General features: G+C 39.5%; 1 protein-coding gene across 8 annotated transcripts in view; it reads right to left on the bottom strand.

Moving 5' to 3' along the window:
- Positions 1-6,133: 6,133 nt before the first annotated feature.
- Positions 6,134-19,704, bottom strand: part of plcxd3 (phosphatidylinositol-specific phospholipase C, X domain containing 3) — a 43,888-nt gene continuing 30,317 nt past the window's right edge. Inside the window, exons 1-4 of one of the 8 annotated variants that reach the window (XR_015850516.1) lie at positions 7,815-7,834; positions 7,539-7,641; positions 7,142-7,284; positions 6,134-6,716 (exon numbers count right to left, since the gene is read on the bottom strand). The gene's annotated coding sequence lies outside the window, so the exon portion shown is untranslated. Of the gene's footprint in view, positions 6,717-7,141; positions 7,285-7,538; positions 8,597-19,704 lie in introns of those variants that run through there. The other 7 variants (XR_015850520.1, XR_015850517.1, XR_015850518.1 and 4 more) reach the window with 7 other exon arrangements.

Genomic DNA, 19,704 nt, shown 5'->3' with positions numbered 1-19,704 from the left:
ACTCAGGCAGGCTGTGGCCTTGCAAGGATGCTCAATTGGTACCAAGGGGCACATAGAGTGCCAGGAAAACATTACACCATTACACCACCACCACCAGCCTGAACCGTTGATACAAGACAGGACTAATTTATGCGTCCATGTTGTTGACGACCAATTCTGACCCTACCATCTGAATTTTGCAGCAGAAATCGGGACTCATCAGACCAGGCAACGTTTTTCCGATACTCTGTTTCCCAGTTTCGATGAGCTTGTGCAAATTGTAGCCTCAGTTTCCTGTTCTTAGCTGAAAGAAGTGGCACCTGGCGTGGTCTTCTGCTGCTGTAGCCCACCTGCCTCAAAGTTGGACGCACTATGCGTTCAGAGATGATTTTCTCCCGAGGTGGGTTGCAACGTGTGGTTATTTGAGTCACTGTTGCCTTTCTATCAGTTCGACCCAGTTTGGCCATTCTCTTCTGACCTCTAGCATCAACAAGGCATTTCCCCCCAACATAATTTCTGCTCTCTGGATATTTTTCTCAGAACGTGGAAGGAAACTGGAGTACCCGGAGGAAATGCACGCAAGCGCGAGGAGAACATGCAAACTCCACACAGGAAGGTTCGATCTCATGACCTCAGAACTGTGCCGCAGACTCACTAACCACTAAGCCGCCATACATACATACATACATACATACATGTACATAAACAACCATAAACACTCACTTTCCAGTGGCGTGGGTAGTGGGTGGATCCCTTAACCACTAGGGTCATAGGGGCACCATTTCCTGTGGTGTGTTTTGGGTTAAACACAGCCTGATGGCACCCATCCCTCGCCAGGCTAACATATGTTTTCACCCGCTCTCAAACCGGGGACCTTTCGTGTGTCAGGCAAATGAATGTGCGAACTGTTGCACTATGGAAACACTGTATGTATGAAATGATTTTTCAAAAAACACAAAGTTAAAATAAGTTATTCATTTAGTTTGGATGTCTAGTAAAGCTCTCATCAGCTTGCCTCAGGGTCTTTGTGGTCCTTGTAGCTACGGACTTAAGAAAAAATAAATATATAGATTTGCACATATCTATAATATTACTACCGGAGAATTCGTATACACGCACGCACACACACTTTTTCAAGATGAGAAGGAAGTCCAACACAAATGGTATGACACCAGGTCTGAATGAAGCATGGGCGTAAATAGCCTGTTTTGGGGGGTGCCCAAGCACCCCTAAATTCAAACTAAGCACCCTCCAAAATTGTAGCATTTAAAAAACTATTGTCTTTGATGAAGTACAGGATAGGCTTAAACATGATGAAAAACACTAAATAACATTTCAAAACGTAAAACAAAACAAAGGCAGCACGGCAGCGCAGTGGTTAGCGCATGTGCGGCACAGTTCAAGTCAAGGGAACTTCCTGCGTGGGTTCAAATCCAGCTCCAGACTTCCTGTGCGGAGTTTGTATGTTCTCCCCGTGCTTGCGTGGGTTTCCTCCGGGCACTCCGGTTTCCCCCCAAATTCCAAAAACATGCATGTCAGGGGAATTGGCCAGTCCAAATTGTCCCAGGGTGTGAATGAGCGAGTGAGTTGCCTGTCCCCGTGTGCCCTGCGATTGGCTGGCAACCAGTTCAAGGGTGTCCCCTGCCCACTGCCCAATGATTGCTGGGAGGGGCTCCAGCACCCCCGCGACCCTACTGAGGATAAGCGGTGCAGCTAATGAGATGAGATGAGAAAACAAAACAAAAATGTTAACAATGCAACTGCCTTGAAATGGCTCAGTTCAATTGATTCCCAGCACTGCTCTCGCCCGTCTCGCCGCTCCTCTTTCATTTGACTAGTGTCATTTACGGCACAGCGATGAAGGTTCTTGTGTATGATAGTGAGAGTATATTAGCACATTTGCCTGACACGCAAAAGGTCCCGGTTCAAGAAAAGGTGGAAACATATGTTGTCCTGGAGAGGGATGGGCACGACCAGGCTATACTTGCCCAAGACACACCACAGGAAACGGTGCCCCTACGACCCTAGTGGTCAAAGGTTCCAACCAACCAACCCACAATACTACACAGAGGTTATGTCGAACAACTATTTTACCTCCCAATACCATGACTTTGTTATCATCAACAGATATTAGTCCTCGTTTTAGCTGCATTGAATGGAATGCAACAATGACACAGCTTAATCCGTAAAGTGTATGGTGGAATTATAAATTGTTGAATAGAATCATTGTGTAATAGGTTCCATGCTTCTTCTGTTCGTGTGTGCATTCTATTATAAATAAATGAGTAAAAACTGGGCATGGCATAGCAATAGTGTAATGTGGAGCTTACAAATGAGAAGTGACACTCCTAAACAGTGATGACCTAAATCATTTTAAGTGAAATTAATTTTCTTTAAACCAGCCAGACACTTTGGGTGCTGAGCACCCTCAAAGCTCTGAACCTAAAATCAACCCTGGTATCGAGTAAGTAGATAGAGAAGAAAATTAGCCTGATTAGAAGTGTGTCAATAATTATTGAATGCAAGTATTACAATTGAATTAGAAGTGTGTCGTAAAATTGTTTGTGCCTCTAGTATTTTCCAACTGCGAAGCCAGAAATAATTATATGTATGTATGGTTTTTAAACTGCTAGTTTTGAGCATAGCCAAGTAGTTACTGAAGCGCTCAACAAGATTGAATAATAAAAAAATAGATCCAAATACAGTTCCACGTATGAAAGGTCATTCCACTTTTCCGGGACTCTATGGTACGACATTAAGTGCATCCATCAGCAGCACAATGAGCCTGTTGTGCTTAAATCTGACTCCCTGAAAAGTCAGACTCTCTTTCATGAACACGCACTATATTTGCTTCTCATTCAACAGAATGTGTGTCGCGATTAAAGTCTGTATGATGTGTTAATTGAGGAGTATTGATTGGCGTGAATAAAACAAAAAAGGCAACCGTAATCTATAGAATGAGTTTATTACAACGTATGCAAACGTCACGAACATTTGAGGCAAACCCAATGTAGCAATAATATCCAAGATCACAACTAGTTTGTTTCAAGTAGAGTTTATTTGGTGTACAATAGTAGCCTTATTGCATGATATGTCACCAAAGTGTTTCAGACTTTTCTATCAGAAGTTAGGTGGGAGACAGGTTTTGACACGTCTTGCCAAAATCTCTCCCCCTGCTAAAATTGTCCCAATTTATGCAATAGACTTGTGACTTCTAGGGTACCATTCTGTGATCTCAATATGTCACCACGGTGATTTTAAAGTGTTTCCATCATTTCTATCAAAAGTTACGGGGAGCCAGATTATTGTTACAGCGATCAGTGAACAATTACATAAAATAAACATGAATTACAATAAGGCTACTATTGTACACAAACTTCCTTCCCTCAACTGTTTTAGTTCACATGTTGTATTGTGTGTATAAATCCCCAGACACATTTTTGATCTCTCACTGTATTACATAAATATAAATATATACACACATAGACACACTATCTAAAAATATATTTTTAAGGAAAATTAAAGTCCTCCCAATTCCCTCCAGGCGATGTCGCTGTTGAAGAGGGGGTGAGGAGATTATTTTTATCCAAGACAATTCCTCTTGAACAGAATGGCTTTCACCTTAATTTTGGTATGTAACTGTAATAGGAAAACATTGTGAAGTGGAGTAGAAGGCAATATTTTAAAAATATTTTTAAATTGTATATATATTGAGTCAAAACTCAATACATATTATTGATGACTTATAACTTAACCCCCCCCCCCCCCCACCCTCCAAATAACATGTAAATAGTCTTTTAAAGTGGACACAGATGGTACAAAACTCTTTGATGGTGAAACAGACAACTTGACTCCATCGACTTCTTAGACTTTGCTCAAGAGTGACATGTTCCTAGTGGCAGGTAAGTTATCCAGGAGCATTGATATACTGTTGAAATGTGAGAAGTTTCAATGCTTGTCATTTTGCAAGTGTGGTAATTAACATTGTAAAAAAATCTAAGTGGTTTTGTTGTTGTGAATTTAGGAAGAATGATGAGGCATTCATTCATCCATGGTGGACCATGTCTGTCAGGAATGAGTCCTGCTATATATGGCTGTTCTTTTCGGGGGCTCATCTGAAACTGCTACTCTTCAGATTGAGGATTGCCCAGATTTTGGTATGCCGATAACTATTAAACTGGTTTAAAATCCATTTTTAATTGGATATTTTTTTTCCTAAACATAAACTAAATTACAACCTGTTTTGTGGAATGGTCCTAGTGCTTGTGGCACATAATTTAAGTTTTTTCCCCCTGTACTAGATAGCGCAACAGTGATGCTGAATTAACGGAGTACAACAAAAAGCTTTTTTGAATTGGCTCGGCCATGGGACCTGCCAGGTCTCTCAAAAAAAAACAAAAAAACGACAGTGGCTGCAAGAGCATATCATATTTCATGCAGTGAGATAAACGTTATATTTGTTTTGTTGCGATATCAGAAAGATACACCCGCATGTTGTACAGTGATGTTTGAAGGACCAAATTTACGCATGCTAAATATTGCTTATTAACAACCAAAATACAACAACAAAATCACGTAATATATCTATTTAATTGGCTTAAATGACAAAAAAGATCAACACTATTGCTAGAATATTTTTTTATGTTATGAGCATTAAATATAGGCTTACTATATGCTTGGGAAATGTTAATTTTAAAGTAAAATCTTAAATACAGTAATGAGAATATGTTTACTCTTTGGAATTTAATACTGTGTTTCTGTGCAATCATATCAGGTGATAACACGGACAAGATCCGAAGTAAAACCGCTGAGGAAAGAGCTCAAGGAAACCATGTTGTGGCAGATACTCAGAGAGACGTGATGTTATTCTCCTGTTCTTACCCATGGAATCATAGACAACTCCCACTTGTGAGGTTAAGTGTAACTTCGTTTGCACATCTGAGTTTTCGTATTTTTTTTATGTTGTGCTGTCACCTAAATTCTCTTGTGAATGCTTGAAAAAGACTTAGTTGTGATTTTATGAAATAGAATACCTTTTATACTTAAAACAAACCTTATCAATACAAAATATATTGAGAATGTACTGTATCATGAATTATATTAGAGAGATTATTGTGTGGTTAGCTCCATATGAGGGTGATGATGAAGAGAATGCTGTGTTGAGGACCACTGCAGACTAACTGGGTGCATACGATCTTTCATTGAAAATGGTAAATCTTATAATGGTTTGGCACTTAACTAATGTAGGCTGAATTGGCACTGAAGCACCCAATGCTCAATCTGGGGTTTCAATTAAAAATATAATATATTTTATTTGTAATGCAATTTTTTGGACAGTAGTAAGTAGTTTTAGTGAATACATTCACACAATTGGTGGCAGTAAGATAATAAGAACATGCCCTGGGCAAGCCTGGGAATAGGGGGGAAAATAATGTTTAGGGCCTCGCGCCAGCAGTGTGAACTAAGACTAAGTACTTTAATATGGGATATTTTGCATAATTCCACTTAAAAATGTGTTTTTCTGCCAGCATCTTTTGAAGAGATTAAAGCACTCTTGAAATTCTGGACTGGTTGGGAAGTGCTTTCTGAGGAACTGTACTGAAGTACAAGTAATAGTTAACAAAGGACTTACAAAGTCTTGTTTTAACGTCCTGTGTCTTCTTGTGCACTTTGATAAGTACGAGGTATTTTGTGAGGGCATGATAGCCCCCCTCAAGTCGTCTGCTTTTAGTTACAATTGTGTTTTAATTTATTGTTGTAAAGTACATTACAGGTTGATGTTAACTAAAGAGAAACACAATAAATGAATACAAAAGTTTGAATGTTGTCCAGAAACCACACAACTTTACAAACAATCAAATTGTCCGAATCCAAGATGTGGCTAAATCACTAGTGAACAACAAAACACTGTATCTATTCAATTACAATATATTGGTGAAAATACATTTGTTTTTTTGGGAAACAACATTCAGAAGGGGAAAAAATAGGTCATGCCTGAAGGATAATTCAACATGGTCAAAGTAGCAGCCTGGGATCAAGCCCTTAACCTTTGGGTTGTTAGATTGATGCATTGTGGGTGAACCTGTAGGCAGGTATGGACTAGCATAACTAATTAACCAAAGAAGATAACCAAGCTCAGCAGTCGAACGCAATATATTTTTCCCAACATATTTATTACCATGTAAATGTGTACATCAACAAACATGTTCTATGTTAAGTTTGTTGCTTACGGACTATGAAGTTTAAAAGTTATGAAACCTTATTTTGAGTTAATGACATGTTTATGCATAATCTCGCAGCCCCTTATCAAATGGAACCATAATGTCTGGTAATTCTGAGGGTTCTTGTTCACTCAAGGAACCGGGAAGTTGGACCTCAGCAATCGAAGTCTCACTTGGGCGGAGACTGAGGTCCAGTCCAGCCCAGTCCACAATACAAACTTAATGAGCCTGAAAAATAATGAAGTGTTTTACAACTTTTTTTTCCTGTTTATTGAGCTATAAAGGTTTTTTTGGGGGGAGAGGGGCTCTAGAACTGGATTATTCAGTGGAAGAAACAAATGTAACATCTGACTACAAGAATAGACCACTGAATCGATACAAAAAATTTGTGAAAAGTTAGGTCCATCCTTTTTGTACAAAGACTTGAGTTTAAGGGGTGTTAATGTTCTAAGTCCGAGCATATTCCAAGAATCTTCAAAGACCTGGAGATGAGCTTGAATGTGGTGCATAAAGCGTCTGTGAAGTGAAAACAGGTACATTTCTTTATCCGGATTGAATAGTCTTTCATTCTCTAGCTTAGTAAAAAATTGTGTAGAAAAGATCCACAACATTTTATAAACATCTATCCAAAGGCGTTCAATCCAGCAGATGTACACAAAACGTTTCTTAGTTTATAACTTGGTTTTAATGCACTTTTTGGGTGAATCCAGATGAGTTTCCATACGTTGGGTTGTGCACACTTCTGCCCTTAATATGAGAGTTCCCGTCCCCCCACGACGTTTGGACCATAAATCGTGCTACGATTACATTTTAACCACGTTTGTCTGACCAGAGGTTCAAGCAAATAGAGTTATGATGACTAGTAACAGCCCAAACAATAAAATTCTGCTGTTGAAAAGAAAAATAAAGAGTAATGTTGATTATTTAAAATGACTACTTACCTAATGCGTAATGGTGTGACACAAATCCATTTAAACACAGTTGTGGCTTTGATACCGTGCAACTGGTTGGCAACCATTTCAAGGTGTCACCCGCCCACTGTCTGAAGTCAGTTGGGATGGGCTCCAGCACCCCTGCAACCCTACTGAGGATAAGCGGAAATGGAAATTGCTTTGATATTTGTAGCTAGATTGAGGTACACAAGCAACCTGGAAAAAACAAATTCCTCCATGGACAACAAATCTTCATCTAGTTGAGAGAGAACAAAACATTATTAAAGGGAGAAATGTCATGACCGGTACAAGCAGGGGACCCAAATGCGTAACGCTTAACACAATGCTTTATTAAGGGATCGGCGAAGTCAGAGCGAGAGGAAAAAGACATCGATCTGATGCTCACTGGGCAGGAGGAGCGAGAAGCCCACACGAACTAATCGTGGTCAGAGATCTGAACAAGTCGGGTAGCCGGGACGAGCGGGAAGTCAGGGATCGGTGATCGATACCTGAAACAGAATCATGATACGGGTAGACAGGACAAGAGAACGGAGCTTGGATCAGGGATCGATACAGGAAACAGAATCAGGATACAGGTAGCCGGTACAGGAGAACGGCGCTTGCGGATTGATACAGGAAACAGGTCGGGATCAAAACGGGAGTCAGAGTCAAAACTGCTTGCCTTGAATGCGCTGAGGTTCGCAGAAGGACTTATAAGGAGTGAATGAGAGTGTTGAGTTTATAGGAGTGGAACCAATCAGGAAACGAGCAGCAGCTGGAGCCTAATGAGCTGGCACAGGTGAGGGCAATGGGCAAATCATGACAAGAATAATCTCTTAGTTTTATGCTTTTAAAGGTATGAAACTTTTAAAGCTCAATTAATAAATGGATGGTGAATGGTTGGGCTTGAGTGAAACATGCACATAATGTTGATATAAAGTGTATATTTCAAGAAAGCATTGATGAATGGAACGTGTGCAAAATAAATGTAATTCATACTTTATGCTTCATACTGTTAAGAATAAAATAAAACAATAGGTTGTTAAAAATACCAGTAAAAGTTCAACATATAGAATGCAGTTGTATTCTTCCTAATATATGTAAAGACTGGTGCAGTCAAAAAAACAATGAAAAAAACTGACCGAATCAGTTTATGATTTCCATCTATATGCCAAAGGGAATTTGGAGCAGGAAAACTGTATTTGCGGCGTCTTGAAGTCTGAAGAGTTAATCGCCGCATCATGTTCCCCTCTGGATTTACATTTCTCATGGAATCTATCCGTCAAGATCCTGGTGACCAAATTTTAACTGTTTACATTACATCCTGCTTTGAATTTATGACTCACGGGGAAAATAGACACACAGTGGTGAAACTTTAGGAATTTCTCACTTCTGCACATATCACCCTATAATTTGATCTCAGCTTTGTCAAAATCACGCAGATAAAAAAAACAGTGACTGCTTTATCTAAAACCACACACATTTGTAAGTTTTTGTATGTAATGAGGGTAGCATTCAAACAATGAAAAAAGGGGAAGAATAAGTTATGAATTTTTACATTTGATATTTGTTTAGAAAGCAGTGGGTTCCTTCGTGGAATTCTCTCATGAACGTCATTTTTGGCAATTGTTTTACAAATATTAATGCATGCACAGAGATATTGGACAGTGCCATTGATTCCTGTAAGTCTTTGGCAGACACTTTAGGTTTCCATTTTACCTCTCTCAGTATTTTGTGCTAAAATCAGGCTTATTGTTGGTGGTTGGCCCACAGTGCCACATTCTCCATTTGTAGACGACTTCTCTGTCAATTGATTCATTCCGACTTTTAGAGAGGGTTTTGTATCTTCCCAAATTTATGCTAATTCACAATTCTTGATTGAGAGTCTTGGTGCACATTGTACAATGCTTATCGTCCAGACACATTTTTTGAGGTGTGTATTTCTTACTTGGAGCCTGAACGCAGATTTAAGAAGGAAATGGAATGTTTTTGAGATGAAGTGTTTGAAGAGTATGTTAAGAGTGACACGATTGGATAGATTGAGAAATGAAATTGTGAGAGACAGAACTGGAGTAGTCGTGGAACTGAGCAAGGAGAGGATGGATAAGAAGCGAATGTTGAAGAGGATCTACAGAGCAGAAGTCAATGGAAGGAGACCAAGAGGAAGGCCGCGATCGACGTGGATGGATGGTGTTATGAGTGCAATGCAGGAAAGAGGTCTAAATATAATGGAAGCTAGAGCTCTTGTTGGTGATAGGAAAAAGTGGATATAGGATAGTGGGATTGTGGACGCGTTCTTAAGGATGGGCTGGGCACCCATATGATGCGGCAGGGGTAAACCAGTGAAAGCTGTCGGGCCCTGCTGTTGGACAAAAGAGTGTGTTGTGTCACCCTGACCCGAGTGACATGGCCGCTTTCTGGTGTCCCATTTCATCTGGAAGGACGAAAGCATGACCAAAAATTTTTGTGTGTATTTTTTTGCAATTTTTTTCCCCCCTTTTATTTTCTTTGTTATTGTATGTGTTTGTCTTGCTGTCGGTTACCCCTCTTGAGGGATATGACCAAGGTAGATAAATAGATAGAATAGATTTCTTAGTGTGCAAGACAACTATAGGCCACTCATCATTGGGCAAACGCCTGATTTAAATTGTTTTGTTTCGATTACTTTTTGACTATCCTTATCAAAATACGTAAACTTAAAAATGTTAAGTGGGTTTTAGTTAAACCAGTTACTGTTTTTTCATCTGTGTTGTTTAGGAAAAAATCTGTTAACATTTGATGGTGATTTTGGGCAATACAAAGATTATTAGGCAAAAGCCTGTTTTTAAATAAAAAAGTACACTGTTGAAAAATGTTTTTTATTATTTTTTTTAAATCGAACCATTGCTAATATATATGATGTAATTATGATCACATTTTATTTACAATTTTTTGCTAAAGGCTTTTCATTTTAAAAAGCCATTTTCTGGCATGATGACTGATTTGGATCACCTGTGCCCGCTCATTTGGCGCCAGATAATGTGGGATACCTGATTGGTTCCCTATCCCTTTTTAAGCCCAGTCCTTTTACTCGCCTGTTGTCAGTCCGTCAGCGAACTTCTGTTTCTACAAGGCAAGCATTTTGACTCCGACTCCCACCCGTCCCGCTTTTTGCACCTGTTTTGCCATCCGTCCGTGCCTGATCTTGCCGTATGTCTCCGGCTACCATCTGTTTTTGACCCCGACCACGTTTGCTCTCCCGTCCCGGCTTACGACCCGTTTTTGATCCCGACCACAATTTTGCTCTCCTGTCGAGGCTATCGACCTGTTTTTTCCGTCCTTGACACCGCCATCTCCCGCTCCGGAAGATCCACTTCCGTATTCAGATCATGATCCGATTGTGTGAATGGCTTGCTTCCCGCGTTCAGCGAGCACCGGATCGCGGGCGCTGCCCTTCCTCTTTCTATCAATAAACTTGGGGTTAACGCTACGCATTTGGGTCCTGATTCTGTTCTGGTCGTGACACACATTTTAATTACATTTTTTTTGCTAAAGGCTTTTCATTTAATTGAATCTTATTTTAAGGTGTTTTAAAAATGGAATGTTTATTTTATCAATTGAATTATGGCATTCTTGGGCCTCCATATTTCGGCGGCATGACATGCTCTCGCCTTAGGGCGAGTGCCACTGAGTCATAGGCCACATCACGGTAGGTTACACCTTTCCGTAAATGCACACAATCGGTGCGACAGGAGGGATTTTGCATGTCACACTTACCAAATGGGATCATGCTAAGCAAAGGAATGTGTATTTTGCTATTATTACAGAAATGTAGGGCGAAAAATAATTGATTTTCCAACTAATAGCAGACATAATTGAGCCAATTAAGACCAATCTAGCACAAATGCACACTTTCACCGTAAATGTCAATGACAGATTTTGTCAGCAAGCATCTTGTTGGAGAGCCAATTTGGAGGTGCACTGAACGGATTAGCCATCCAATGCATGCACTTAGAAAGTAGAAACAGAAGTGTACACAGTTTGATTCCACCAAAATGAGCACATTGGTGCAAGAAACAATATTGTCTGAGACACACAGGTGACATTTCTTGGGGTGCACCTGACACAGCCAATTTAGCCCAATGTCATCATATTTATGATTATCTTCATTATTAGTAGCAGCAGTAGCTATTCAGAACTGCAACTAACACAAGTTGTCACAATTACCGATATGAATCATCTGTGCCCGCTCATTTGGCGCCAACCGCTGAGGGTTCTGATTTGCTCCCTGTCCCTATTTAAACCCAGTCCTGTCAATCCTCTGTTGTCAGTCCGTCTGCAAACCTTTGTTTATACAAGGCAAGCCTTTTTCCACCCTGACTCCAGCCTGTCCCGTTTGTCTCCGGCTACTACCTGTTTTGATCCCGACCACGTCTGCTCTCCCGTTCCGGCTTACGACCCCATTTTTTTATCCCGACTACGTCTACTTTCCTGTCCTGGCTTACGACTCGTTTCCAAACCCCGACCACGCTTTTGCTCTCCTTGTCCCGGCTACGACCTGTTTTTACGTCCCTGACACCGCCATCGCTCGCTACAGAAGATCCACTTCCGTATTCGGATCACAATCCGAGTGCAAGATCGACTTGCTTCCCGCGTCCAACGAGCATCGGATCGCAGGCGCTGCCCTTCCTCTTTCTTTCAATAAAATTGTGAGAAAACGTTACGCGATTGGGTCTACCCTGTGTGCTTGTCGTGACACAACTATAATCGTTTTAAATCACCCAAGTTGTATTGATGTATCAAAATATTTATGTAGTATTGTTGTAGGGAATATCTTTTGAAAAAAAAAATTGAACATAGACAAACAATTCTGCTTTACAATAAATAAGCAATACTTTTCATAGGAAGATAATAAAGACAAACATGTCATTCCTTAGTTATTATTTTTCACATTAAGGCATTATTTTTCTTATTTGATATTTTTGGAATCCTTAACATGATCAAAACTATATGCAAACTACTATTTTAAGAAGATTCTTTTTAAAAAAAACAGCAAAGGAATATTTAAATAAACAAATTAACCTGCAAAGTGCAATACTTTTTATTTTTTTTAGTATTTTTTTTAGAATAAGTAATATAGTTCTAAAAAAGCAAAGTATATCCGATAGTAGAACTAGGGCAGGTAGATTTGCTCATTTTGTTATTTTAGGATATTTTAAACATGTGTTTCTGTCTTCGGACATTTTTTCTTGTTTCAATTTTTTTCTTATTTTACCAAAATAAAGAAACCACTACGTAGAAAAGTGGCTGAAATACTCACTTTCAATTCTTTATCGAACCAAAACAAGCAGGTTTTACATTTTTGACAAACAGAACAAAAAGTACAGCCTTAGGTTCACTAATCAACGAAATAAAACGCCTAATGTTCTAAACTTATAAAACGTTTTCAACATAACATGGGATCATGACTTAGCAGTTCTAAATTACCAACATAAATCCCATACAATGCATGGTTAAAAGTATTTTAAATAAGAAAAAAAAAGAATGCGTCCTCATCTTATCAAAGCAGTAAGCAGCTATGATACGAAAATGGCGCCACGAGCAGACGTAGATAAAGTAAGAGAATACTCACACACAAAAAAATAAACCCTAACATAATAAAGTGTTAAATCGCACCCTCTAGCGACGCTTTTTACTAACTGCCCTACAAATACTTGGCAGGAACGTTTTTCATTTGAAATCTTATACAGTATTTTAAAATGTAAAGTTATACTTAAAATAGTTTGAAATTATTTAAAATTATCTAAAACGCAAGCCAACAGAATTAATTAATTTTTATTGAATTAATTACATTATTACACCACTTGTTTCATTACTATTATATACTGGATCACTCATTGTATATGCTCTATATACCATTATCTTTCACAAATCTGATTCACCCATACAAGGTTAGCGTCTTTGGACACCTTGGTACTATGACCCTGCATATAAAAATTAAGACCCTTTTCAACTGAATTTTAAGGAAAGTTTGCATAATTTGGAAGAAATGATACGGCTACGCTATCAGGATAATCAGCTTAAGGTTTGCTCGCTGTTGTTGTTTTGGCCACCGTATTCTCCACTTTTGATACATGGAGGTTTTTTTAGTTTTTCCCTTGCCTTCATGTACGCTTTAGATCAGGGAATGGTGTAATAATAGTCTGTACTTTGCAATAGTCTGTGGTCTGTGCAGCCCTTGAAGACTCCTTGTGATTAAAGGCTATACAAATCAACATGACTTGACTTGACTTAGATACCGTAACTATAGTGGTGGTGGCTTATGATTTATGAATGACTTTTTTAAAGTGTCAAATCAAGTCTAGTCAGTTATTTGTATAGTCTTTAATCAAAGAGTCTCAAAGCGCTGCACAGACCACAAATTATTGCAAACCACAGAGTATTATTACACCGTCCCCTGATCTAAAACCTACATTAGGGCAAGGAAAAACTCAAAAACCTCAGCATGATGAAAATGAAGAAACCTTGAGAAGGGACCACAAATGAGGTAATCCCCCTTCCCAGGATGACCAGGCTGCAAAAGATGTTGCATTAAAAAAAACAATCCAATTCAAAAATAAATATAAAATTATTAAAATATAATATGAAATATAAAATTAAAAAACATGACCAGGATGCAATGGATGTAGCATTAATAAACAATACATACTGTAGATATTGCCAACATAAAATATTCATTCATAATCTATAGAACATAAGTGTTTTTTTAAGCTTAAATCTAAACATTTCCACTGTGGTTGCAGATCGAATCTCAAGGGGAAGAGCATTCCACAGCACCGGGGCCCGGATGGAGAACGCTCTCGAACCTGCGGAACTCTTCTTGGCTCTTGGGATCACTAGTAGACCAGCATTTTCAGAGCGGAGGCTCCGGACCGGAACACAGGACGAAATTAAATCTGAAAGATATGAAGTAGCAAGCATGATTTTGTATACTACAAACATAACCTTAAAATCATCATCAATAGGGAGCCACTGCAGGTATGCTAAAATCGGGGTAATGTGATCAAACTTTCTTGTCTTAGTTAAAAGCCTCGCTCCAGCATTTTGTACCAGCTGAAGGCTCTTGATTTTGGACTTTGGGGGACCGGAGAGTAGTGCATTACAGTAATCGAGACAGGAGGTAACAAACGCATAAATTAAAATCCCCGCATCGGACTGGGACAGCATAGGGCGAATTTTAGGAATGTTGGGAAGATGGAAAAAAGCTGTTCTATAACATTCTTAACATTCTTAGGAACGACAGATTGGCTTCAAATATGACACCTAGATTTTTGATTGAGTCACTCTTGGTGACATTACATTTATGAATGTTCAGAGCTGTTTTTGAGAACATTTTTGTCTTTTCAGGGTTGAGGCGCAAGAAGTTAAGTGACATCCAAGTGCCCAACACTGGTCATTTACTGTAGATTGTTAGATTATGGAATGTCTATGCCAACAGAGATCCATAGTTGTCCAGTGATTATACGGTGGATTCGGGCTCATTGTTATCATAATATTATTTTTGGGCTAGGGCTTGAGACATTAAACCAGACAGGTACAGAAAAGGTTGCGGGCCACTGCGCTAAAGGTTCAGAGTATATCTCCAGTCTCGTTTTGGAGCCTCCACAATTGCACTTCTCCTCAGGCTAATGCTTGGCTCAGACAACAGACGAGCAGACCGTGTTCTTGTGTTTTCTACACTTCCGTCGCACGTGCACATTTCGACTGTCATCTGTTCAGGAAAACACAACACTACCCAAAACCCATGTACTTCACTTCATGGGAAAATAAAGCACTAATACTTTTTGCGCCCTCCGTGAAAGTGAGCTAGCTCGCCAAACTCAGCAAAGGTCAGCGGCCCGCCGCTTCTCCCTGCTGCAAATGACAAAGAGCACTGTGTGTAAAAGGGTGCTCTCGTATTGTAAAGAAGAGAAAATGTTGACAATATAACTGGAAATCAAATTGGCTTTCCGTCTATCTAAGCTCAGTGCTCTCACTCTTCCTTTGTCAGTCCGTCAAGGATCCTCTGCCCCGCAAGCCGTGGGTTTTGACTCGGTCCTGTCCCTGTTGGTATTTTCAGTCCGGTATTGTTCCCGTTTATTTTGTCCTATTTTATATCGGTTTCCAGTTTCGTTTCAGTCTAGTTTGTCCTGTTTTGATATCCTGTTTTGATATCAATCCTGTCTGTCCCGTTGTTTAATATCGGTTTCCAATTTCTTTCTAGTGTAGTTTGACCTGTTCAGTTTCGATATCCTGTTTTAGTATCCATCCTGTCTGTCCCATCCTGTCCAGTACCGACCTCCCAAGATAATGAAGTTTTGATGCAGTTCATTGCATCCTTGAAGGAGGAGACGAGGAAAGACTGCATTGCTTGCTGTGTTAAAACTGTTGGCAGCGGACATCATGAAGCCAAAGAAATTAAGCTGTCACTTCAAGTCATTACATCCAAATCACTAATAAGATGCTTGGATTTTATTCGCAAAAACGCACCGAAAGGGGAAGATTTGGCATGCACCAATATTGAACACTCGTTTTGTCCCCACCAATATTATGTGATCACTTAAAAAAACATTGATTGTCTAAAGCAGCACACAAACGCATAGATTTTGTTCTCGCCTAAAGCGCTGATGTCTAGGACCAATGTATTGCTGGTGCCTTTCCACTTCTTCACGTGAGACTTATGTTTTGTTGTACGTAATTTGGTTCTCGTTAATGACAACCCCAAATCTTCGTCCTTGGTGCGGAATATTCATAATCATCCCGTTTTATGACTCCCACGTCAGTAAACCAGCGATCATAGAATTGAGCAGGGCAGGGAGTTACTTTGTCCTGCTTTAAAAAGCTCTGTATGCTGATTATTTTTTTTCTTCATTGATTGAAAAATAAAAAAGAGCACTAATAATTCAATATTGTTTTCTTGAATTAATAAGTTTGAATGCATTATTATTTATTAATTGTATTCGATAAAATAGGTTGGTTTTGGGGGCCCCGATAGGATTTCTTCTTCCAAGGAGTGGCGTGATTTGGTCACTCACAGTCCGTAGTTTGTATTCTTTCCTGTGCTCTTCAGCACTGGTTTTTCAGTTGCACTGACTACATAATTCTCAAGATCACTGCAGCCCAGGTGTGTGAAGAGCTCAGGAGGCTACGACCCAGCAAGGCAGCTGGTCCAGATGGAGTATCCCCCCGACTGCTGAAGGCCTGTGCGTTGGAGCTGGGAGACCCTCTACAGCGCATCTTCAACCTGAGCCTAGAACAGGGGGGGTCGCCCAGCTGTGGAAAACATCCTGCATCATCCCAGTCCCAAAGAAACCACGACCTGAGGAAATCAACGATTTCAGGCCGGTCGCCCTGACATCACATGTGATGAAGACCATGGAGCAGTTGCTGCTACACCACCTGAGGTCCGCCACGCCATCGACCCTCTGCAGTTTGCCTACCAGGAGAAGGTAGGAGTGGAGGATGCTATAGTGTACATGCTACACCGATCCCTCTCTCACCTGGACAAGGGCAGGGGGGTGCTGTGAGGATTTCTTTTTTGGACTTCTCCAGTGCCTTCAATACCATACAGCCTCTGCTACTTGATGGTAAACTGACAGAAATGGGAGTAAGCTCACACCTTGTAGCATGGATTACTGACTAGCTGACAGGCAGACCCCAGTATGTGACACAGAGGGGCTGTGCATCGGACACTGTGGTCAGCAGCACGAGATCGCCGCAGGGGACCGTGCTCTCTCCGTTCCTATTCACCCTGTATACGTCGGACTTTCAGTACAACTCTGAGTCCTGCCCATGCAGAGGTTTGCTGATGACATTGCTATCGTGGGATGTATCAAAAGTGGGCAGGAGGAGGAGTACAGGAAATTGATTCAGTACTTTGTCCAATGGAGCAACGGTAACCACCTGCACCTGAACACCACCAAGACCAGGGGGATGGTGGTGGACCTCAGGAGGACTAGATCTCACCCGGAACCTGTAACTATCAAAGTAGAATGTGTAGAGTTTGCCCAGACCTACAAATACCTGGGTGTGCAGCTGGACAATAAACTGGACAGGACTGTCAACAAAGAATTCTTGTGCAGGAAAGCAAAATAGCAGGGTGTTCAATTACTTATTTTCTTCACTGTATGTCAGTACATCTCTTGATATGAAAATGTGAATACAAACATTTCAAAACCTTGTGCACATAGGAAGCTTAAGTGCCGAAGGTGCAAATGCTGCTTGGTTTTATTTTATGACTGGGGGATTTAAAAAAACAAAAAAACAAGCTATACTAAAAAAAAAGAAGGTCCTTTTTGGTATTTCAGGAATTTATTCAACTGCCACATGTGGAATGAAGGTTTCAGTTTTATGACAACAAAAATCTGATTATTTTGTATTCTTTACATTTTCTTTACACCAGAACAGAAAAGCAATGACAATAACTTTGACTAGAAAAGACAATAATGGCCTCACACGCCATTTGTGTAGTTTACAAAGTTCAACCGCAGTCACAAGAAAAAAGTATGTTTATGCCATGCAAGTGTAGGAATAGAAATGATGAAATGGATGCACACAAATGCTCTTAAACGTAATGACATTTTCTGCCAATTTTGCATTAAAACAGTCCCAGTATTGTATTCAGTCGATGCCTTACAATTTCTTGGCAAAATACACTCGCAGTTACAGTACAGTATGAACAAACACAATATAAAACATGAAAAGCACACAATTTGAAGACACCAAAAGGTAAAAACAGGACTTTCAATGGTGAGCGCACGTAACAGTTAACATTTGAGACATTCAATTCACAGACAGAATGTTTGGGTAGAGAACACCGAGACAACAATCCTCTTGGGATACATTCGCTGGACAAAAAAGCTGCTGTTTTTATTTTTTATGTCCACGATGCGTCTTTTCAATTTCAGATGCTGTGCAAGCCTAAAAAAATATGTAGCTGGTATGCATGCACAAATTCTTACAGACACCCGAAACATTTCACACAAAAATGCAAAACATTAAAAACACTTCACGTTTACAAAAACATTCAACCCGAATTGATCCAAGTAACAAAGTGACATTATAAAGGAAATATTGTGAGAAAAGAAACGTAATACTCCGCTATCTCCCAGAAAAAATTGACTACTACTACTTCTTCTTGAAACAATTAGTTTGAACTATTTGGATGTTTTTTTTTGTTTTTGTTTTGTTATTTAACAAAATGATCTTAATATGTAGCGTAATTTAAAGGAACCCATTTGGTGTGGCTGTTTTAATAGTATCCAATTTCTTAAGTTGTTATAAACAAAATGCACAGTTTTGAAATAAAAATGACATGATATTTTTGAGTTGTTCTAAAAATACAACCTTCTATTCTGTGTTTAAAACAAAATAAACCTATTTTGTGAGTTTTTTTTAAAACAATCAACCCCAGTAACTGAATGACACATGGTTTATTGTATATAACAAGCACATCTTGGTCAAATAAACCAAAGTAGTAAATCATAGTCAATTTGCTTATTTAAAAAAAAGGTTTGGACAGTATCCCCTATTTTTTTTGAATGGTGGTTCAGTAGAAATAGGCAATAACTCAAAATGATGAAATAGACCTATACAAAATTGTTTCATGTTGTTGCACAACCTTTTGAGTTTGCAGTTATATGATGAAAAAACAAGTGCTTGCCACTCCGCATTAAAGGGCAATGCGCGTATTATTGGACCACTAGATGTTGCTTCATAGTGTAGTGAAACGCACCATTTTACTTTTAATTTTTGTTAGGTGTTTGGGTACCCATAGAAGCCGGGTGGAGGACAATGATGTCAGCCCACTTTCAGTTTGGCTCACGTTATGTAAAATGAATAATAATTTTGAGAAGTATTTAAAAAAATGCATGTTTGTATGATAGTTCATGTATATTTTTATTATCATTTAAATCAGGAACCTTTCACTACTAGGAAGCGCTAAATAATGGACACAGCGGGTTGGAATCAGAGTTGTGAATAAGGGGTAAAAATACACATACATACATACAGGTCCTTCTAAAACAATTACCATATTGTGATCTAGTTCATTATTTTCCTAAGTGTACTGATAAGTAGGAAAGTTTCATATATTTTAGATTCGTTACACACTAATTGAAATAGTTCAGGTCTTTTATTGTTTTAATATAAATGAAAGGCGCTCTAAACAAGCTACTGCCCTAAAATCTGAGTCAATAAGTTAACTTTACACACGAGCAAATGATTCCTGAGGCTGTTAAAAACTCCCAGCCTGGTTGATTACTCAAAACTGCAATCATGGGTAAGATTGCTGACCTGACTGCTGTCCAGAATGCCCCCATTGACACCCTCAAGCAAGAGGGTAAGACACAAACAATTATCTGCATGAATAGGATGTTCCCAGAGGTCAGTATCAAGGCACCTCAGGGGGAGGTCTGTGGGAAGAAAAAGTGTGGGAGAAAATGCTGCACTGCCAGAAGAGGTGACCGCATCCTGAGGAAAATTGTGGAGAACGGCCAATTTCAGACCTTGGTTGACCTGAGGAAGCAGTGGACTGAGTCTGGGGTAGAAGCATA

Source organism: Urocampus carinirostris, chromosome 5 (assembly GCF_059441175.1).
Source record: "Urocampus carinirostris isolate Australia breed hairy pipefish chromosome 5, RoL_Ucar_1.0, whole genome shotgun sequence".
Lineage (NCBI taxonomy): Eukaryota > Metazoa > Chordata > Actinopteri > Syngnathiformes > Syngnathidae > Urocampus > Urocampus carinirostris.
The sequence above is the reverse complement of the archived record's forward strand: the minus strand, read 5'-3'. Positions and strand labels throughout refer to the sequence as shown.